Raw genomic sequence first — 7124 nt, 5'->3', positions numbered from 1 at the left:
TCTTGCGTCAGTCCTGGCACAAGGGCCCGATTGGACTTTGATGGCGCAACTATCAACATCATGCCTGACCTGTCCAGACATACCCTTCGCATGCGCAGAGCCCTGCGACCCTTGCTGGAGATCATCCGCTCCTCAGACGCGTCTTACAGATGGGGACACCCTTTTCACCTCATCGTGAGGAAGGAGGATGCCACATTCCAGCTACATCATCCCCAACAGTTGCCGGACATGTTCTCTTTGTTAGGGGCGGAGGCCATTCCCATCCCGAACTGGTTGGACTTCTCCGATGATCGGTTGCCGCAGCCGCCCCAGCCGACGCATAGCGCAAGCCAGATGATCCCCGCCAACATATAGTCACAGTTACTGGGGACTGCTACATTTTACGTTACTGTTTTTCATTTTGTCTTTGAGGAGGTTGTGGGGATAGATTGCCGAGCCGATGCATCTCCAACAACGCTATTGTTTTGACCATTTTAACGTGGCCCTAGACCCTACTATAGATACCTCCAGGGGTGTCTCCCACCTCTCCTTCCCTTTTCTCAGGAAGTTAAAACTGGCCCTCCAGCAACTCCATCTTGTGGACGTGTGGCGTACCCTGTTCCCTGAGGGACGAGATTATACCTACTATTCGGCGGTACACCAATCCTACTCCAGGATAGACTACCTCATGCTTTGTCACGCGGACCTGTCTAAGGTTCTGTCGGCGACTATTGGCTCACCCCTTCTATCTGACCACGCCCCGATTCAGCTAACCGTGGACCTTCTTGCCCCCACATCTCGTTGTTCCTCCTGGAGGCTCAATGAGTCTCTCTTGCAGGACCCCATCGTTCGGGGAGAGGTGTCGTCCTCCCTGTTGGAATTTTTCCATGTTAACGGCGGGGACGGGGCTGACCCTCTGAATGTATGGGAGGCACACAAATGTGTCATACGGTGCGCACTCATTAAACACGGAGCACGGTGGAAGCGGGAGGGTATTGCCCTTACCGAGGCCCTGTTGGCTCGCCTCCGTAAGCTGGAGGCGGTCCACAAGCGGTCTCTCGCAGTGGCAACCTACAAGGAACTAGTACAGGTCCGTGCGGATCTGAACGCCCAACTGTTCTTGAAAGTTAAGCGGCACGCCATGTGGGGCCTCAGGGCTTTCTATGAATACGCCAATAAACCCAGCAAATACCTGGCAGCTGCATTACGAGGCCCGAAACATAAAACTTTTATCTCCCACCTAACCTCCAGACAGGGCACCTGGCTTACGCTCTCTAAGGACATGGCGGAGGAGTTTTGCAACTTCTACCGCCGGATATACAATCTACAGCCAGATCCCCTGATCAGGGAGTCGCCGGCCCGCCTAGCGGCGATGGACTTGTATCTTCGACGGTCGGGCCTGGCTAACATATCGGTGGAGAAGAGAGAGGGGCTGGAGCTCCCCATCTCCCCGGAGGAACTACAGGGAGCGCTAAAGCAGTCTAAGTCAGGTAAAGCCCCGGGCCCGGATGGCTACATGATCCCGTACTACCGTGGGTTTCATGATCTGTTATCGCCCCACTTCATAGAAGCCTATAACTCCATACTTCTCAACCGCCCCGTTCGACTCCTTGAGGGCGCATATCGTGGTGATCCCTAAGGAAGGGAAGGACCCCGCGCAATGCGGGAGCTATCGTCCAATAGCCCTACTTAATGCCGACATCAAATTGTTCGCGTAAATTCTGGCCAACATGCTCTCGCCTATCGTCCGGAACTTAGTGCAAGACGATCAAGTAGGGTTTGTCTTAACTAGGGAGGCCAGGGATAGCACAGCTAGAGCCCTCAACATCATTCATGGAGCTCGCTCCACCTCCTCCCCGCTGATGATTCTCTCCTCTGACGCCGAAAAGGCGTTCGACAGGGTGGACTGGGCGTTTTTAAGGTCCACCCTTCAGCACATCGGACTTGGCCCAAACATGTTGTCATGGCTACTCGCCCTCTATTTATGTCCCACAGCGGCGATACGGGTCAATGAGACCAAGTCTCCGTACTTCCCTCTCACGAATGGGACGAGACAGGGCTGCCCCCTATCCCCATTGATGTACATCCTAGCGTTGGAACCTTTTCTCTGTCATGTTAGACTTAATGGTCTAATAGCCGGACACCGGCTCCATTCGGTGGACCATAAGGTCGCAGCGTACGCTGACGACCTCCTATTTTTCATATCCCAGCCTCGCTCTTCCCTCCCGGAACTTATGCGGGAGTTTAGGGAATACGGAGCTCTCTCGAATTTGGCCATTAACTGGGCTAAGTCGGCTGCTTTGAACATCACTCTACCTCCGGCGGAGATGGGTTGTATCCAGGCCCAGTTTCCATTCCGATGGGAGGAACGTTCTCTGCCCTACCTGGGCACTTTTCTCACCCCTGATCTGGAATCATTATAAGACACCAACTTTACCCCTCTCTTACTCCAGATTATACAAGACCTGAAAAAATGGAAAGGTCTCACGGTCACTTGGTTTGGTCGCTGCACCGCGCTCAAGATGACCATACTACCTAGGATCCTATACATAATGCAAGCGCTGCCTATTTGTCTTCTGCCAGCCTTCTTTGCCCACCTCCGCAGGCTGTTCCTGACATACATTTTGGCGAATGGGGCACCCAGAATAAGCAGACGCCTCCTAGCTATGCCAAAAGCCTCAGGAGGGATTGGACTGCCTGACGTGGCCCTCTACTATAGAGCCGTGCACCTCAATAGAGTAATCGATTGGTGCTGTCACTCAGCCCACAAACAGTGGGTGCGCATGGAGGTGCAGGTTTCTCCGCTGCTGGGACTCCCATGGCTGTCCGGCGCCATACCGGCAGCGTGCTCCAAGCATCCCACAGTTGGGGCCACGCTCAGGATCGTGCAATCCCTCTTTAGGTCATCCCGTCTTTCCCCTTTCCCTTGATTTCCCGGTGGGCCTGGAGCACAGATGCTTACGTAGCCTCGAGGGCCTCAAAAAGTTTTGCGTCCGGGGCTTTCGAGCGTAAGGCTCCTGGATGTCAGTGCCTGATCTCTGGACATTGCTAGACCCTCCCCTAGATGTCTGGACCGCCTACCAGCTTAGGCACTTTCTACTGGCTATTCCGGCTTCCCTTCAATTGGATAGAACCCTGACCCCACTTGAAGATATCTGCGGGCGATGGGAGCCGGTGCGCCATGCTTTGTCTCTGCTCTATAAATTACTAGTGACACCCCCCGAAGAGTACTCCCCTCAGTACTTACAGAGGTGGGAGGCGGAACTAGGCATCACCCTCTCCTCCGAACAGAAAGACAGCATGATTCATTTCGCCACTAGGTGCTCCATCGCCAATAAATTCCAAGAGCAGGGGTACAAGGTTCTGTCCCAATGGTACCGGGTCCCACACATTCTCCACAAAATGAACTCAGCCATCCCGGATGTATGCTGGAGATGCGTTACAACTGGAGGTAATATGCTTCATATTTTCTGGAGTTGCCCCCTGTTGACTAGATTCTGGGCGGAGGTGGGAGATATCATCAATACCCTAGTGTCGCCGAGTCTGGAGCAGAGCCCGGAGGTGTTTCACTTGCACATGACCAAACTAACATGTCGCCAATACAAAGCTTTCCTGTCGGTGCATCTACTAAATGCAGCGAAAGCCTGCGTCCCAGTGCTCTGGAGATCAAATCTGGCCCCGTCACTGCGTCTATGGCTCACAAAGGTCACGAGATTTATGAGATTTACCTTACGGAGGATCTCACGTCCACCGTCCATAATACAGAAGAGAAGTTCCGCACTACTTGGAGAGTGTGGACTCACTACATCACCACTGGCCCTTACCTGCAAATCATGACCCCGGAGAGTTAAACCTCGGGCATACCCTAGAGTAGGAGGACCTGTGCCCTGGACTTCTGCTAGTGCTACAGCCCGCTCGAGGAAACTGACAGCTGACCGATGTTGGGACTCTGGTCCAGGGAATGGCAGGCCCCTCTCCTCCTTGTTCCTCCCTCCTCCCACTGTCCCCCCTGACCTAAACTGACTACTGCTTTTCAACATTCTCTACTCTTCTTCTTCCCGTTCTACCCCTCTGGGGAACTTGCCTTAATCACCTTACCTTCAGAGTGCATACCCCTCTGTAGTTGAAAGGATACAGTGCTGGGGGCTTAGTGCCTACCCTGGGTCCAGTGGCCGGGTTACCACGCCCCATGGAAAGAAGCGACGACAGGTGGGCACAGCCCACAGCACTGTGATTTTATGTGATTAGGTGAAATAGATGCGATTCCGGAAAACGATGTGTATGGTATTTGACCAGTGACAGATGTGACGTTTTTTCACCAGGACCGATTTTATTGTTGTGTTGTTAGACTTAATGGTCTAATAGCCGGACACCGGCTCCATTCGGTGGACCATAAGGTCGCAGCGTACGCTGACGACCTCCTATTTTTCATATCCCAGCCTCGCTCTTCCCTCCCGGAACTTATGCGGGAGTTTAGGGAATACGGAGCTCTCTCGAATTTGGCCATTAACTGGGCTAAGTCGGCTGCTTTGAACATCACTCTACCTCCGGCGGAGATGGGTTGTATCCAGGCCCAGTTTCCATTCCGATGGGAGGAACGTTCTCTGCCCTACCTGGGCACTTTTCTCACCCCTGATCTGGAATCATTATAAGACACCAACTTTACCCCTCTCTTACTCCAGATTATACAAGACCTGAAAAAATGGAAAGGTCTCACGGTCACTTGGTTTGGTCGCTGCACCGCGCTCAAGATGACCATACTACCTAGGATCCTATACATAATGCAAGCGCTGCCTATTTGTCTTCTGCCAGCCTTCTTTGCCCACCTCCGCAGGCTGTTCCTGACATACATTTTGGCGAATGGGGCACCCAGAATAAGCAGACGCCTCCTAGCTATGCCAAAAGCCTCAGGAGGGATTGGACTGCCTGACGTGGCCCTCTACTATAGAGCCGTGCACCTCAATAGAGTAATCGATTGGTGCTGTCACTCAGCCCACAAACAGTGGGTGCGCATGGAGGTGCAGGTTTCTCCGCTGCTGGGACTCCCATGGCTGTCCGGCGCCATACCGGCAGCGTGCTCCAAGCATCCCACAGTTGGGGCCACGCTCAGGATCGTGCAATCCCTCTTTAGGTCATCCCGTCTTTCCCCTTTCCCTTGATTTCCCGGTGGGCCTGGAGCACAGATGCTTACGTAGCCTCGAGGGCCTCAAAAAGTTTTGCGTCCGGGGCTTTCGAGCGTAAGGCTCCTGGATGTCAGTGCCTGATCTCTGGACATTGCTAGACCCTCCCCTAGATGTCTGGACCGCCTACCAGCTTAGGCACTTTCTACTGGCTATTCCGGCTTCCCTTCAATTGGATAGAACCCTGACCCCACTTGAAGATATCTGCGGGCGATGGGAGCCGGTGCGCCATGCTTTGTCTCTGCTCTATAAATTACTAGTGACACCCCCCGAAGAGTACTCCCCTCAGTACTTACAGAGGTGGGAGGCGGAACTAGGCATCACCCTCTCCTCCGAACAGAAAGACAGCATGATTCATTTCGCCACTAGGTGCTCCATCGCCAATAAATTCCAAGAGCAGGGGTACAAGGTTCTGTCCCAATGGTACCGGGTCCCACACATTCTCCACAAAATGAACTCAGCCATCCCGGATGTATGCTGGAGATGCGTTACAACTGGAGGTAATATGCTTCATATTTTCTGGAGTTGCCCCCTGTTGACTAGATTCTGGGCGGAGGTGGGAGATATCATCAATACCCTAGTGTCGCCGAGTCTGGAGCAGAGCCCGGAGGTGTTTCACTTGCACATGACCAAACTAACATGTCGCCAATACAAAGCTTTCCTGTCGGTGCATCTACTAAATGCAGCGAAAGCCTGCGTCCCAGTGCTCTGGAGATCAAATCTGGCCCCGTCACTGCGTCTATGGCTCACAAAGGTCAACGAGATTTACCTTACGGAGGATCTCACGTCCACCGTCCATAATACAGAAGAGAAGTTCCGCACTACTTGGAGAGTGTGGACTCACTACATCACCACTGGCCCTTACCTGCAAATCATGACCCCGGAGAGTTAAACCTCGGGCATACCCTAGAGTAGGAGGACCTGTGCCCTGGACTTCTGCTAGTGCTACAGCCCGCTCGAGGAAACTGACAGCTGACCGATGTTGGGAGTCGGGTCCAGGGAATGGCAGGCCCCTCTCCTCCTTGTTCCTCCCTCCTCCCACTGTCCCCCCTGACCTAAACTGACTACTGCTTTTCAACATTCTCTACTCTTCTTCTTCCCGTTCTACCCCTCTGGGGAACTTGCCTTAATCACCTTACCTTCAGAGTGCATACCCCTCTGTAGTTGAAAGGATACAGTGCTGGGGGCTTAGTGCCTACCCTGGGTCCAGTGGCCGGGTTACCACGCCCCATGGAAAGAAGCGACGACAGGTGGGCACAGCCCACAGCACTGTGATTTTATGTGATTAGGTGAAATAGATGCGATTCCGGAAAACGATGTGTATGGTATTTGACCAGTGACAGATGTGACGTTTTTTCACCAGGACCGATTTTATTGTTGTGTCACTGAGTCTCGGTAATACTTCATTCGCACGAGAATTCAATAACTTTAATGTCATGTATGCCTATACCTTACAAACGTGAATCAGTTGACTGCCTGCGTGCAGTCCTTGTTCTTTTGTGATACATGCAAATGTCTGTTTATCATTTTGCTGAATAAACACTGATTTAAAAAAAAAAAAAACCCTATTTAGTATGTAGTGCCATAGCACTAACATACAGGCAGCTCAGGCAATCAAATAAACATTAAAGTGGACCTTTACTTCCTTTCACTAAAAATCACCTCAGCAGGCAGCTCTGCATGCTGATATGAAGTCATTAGCTAAACATGTTTTCTTTTACTTACAATTATAACTTTTCCATTTCCTGGTCCACTTAGGCATAAGTGATGTCTTTTGCCCAAGCATGGCATCCTGGGAAGGTTACATCACTGTGCATTGCTGGGAAATCTCATCTGTAATCTCACGAGCTCTCAAGGAAAGGATTTTCCTCCCTTGAAAAGATGTGCATGGTCACATGTCCTATTTATATGTGCCAGAGTTCCAGGAAGTAAATGGAGATATATTAATCTGTCCTTAGTAAAAAT

Source organism: Nanorana parkeri, unplaced genomic scaffold (genome assembly GCF_000935625.1).
Source record: "Nanorana parkeri isolate BGI_ZX_2015 unplaced genomic scaffold, ASM93562v1 scaffold787, whole genome shotgun sequence".
In the NCBI taxonomy this organism is placed as follows: domain Eukaryota; kingdom Metazoa; phylum Chordata; class Amphibia; order Anura; family Dicroglossidae; genus Nanorana; species Nanorana parkeri.
This window is presented reverse-complemented; position numbering follows the sequence as displayed.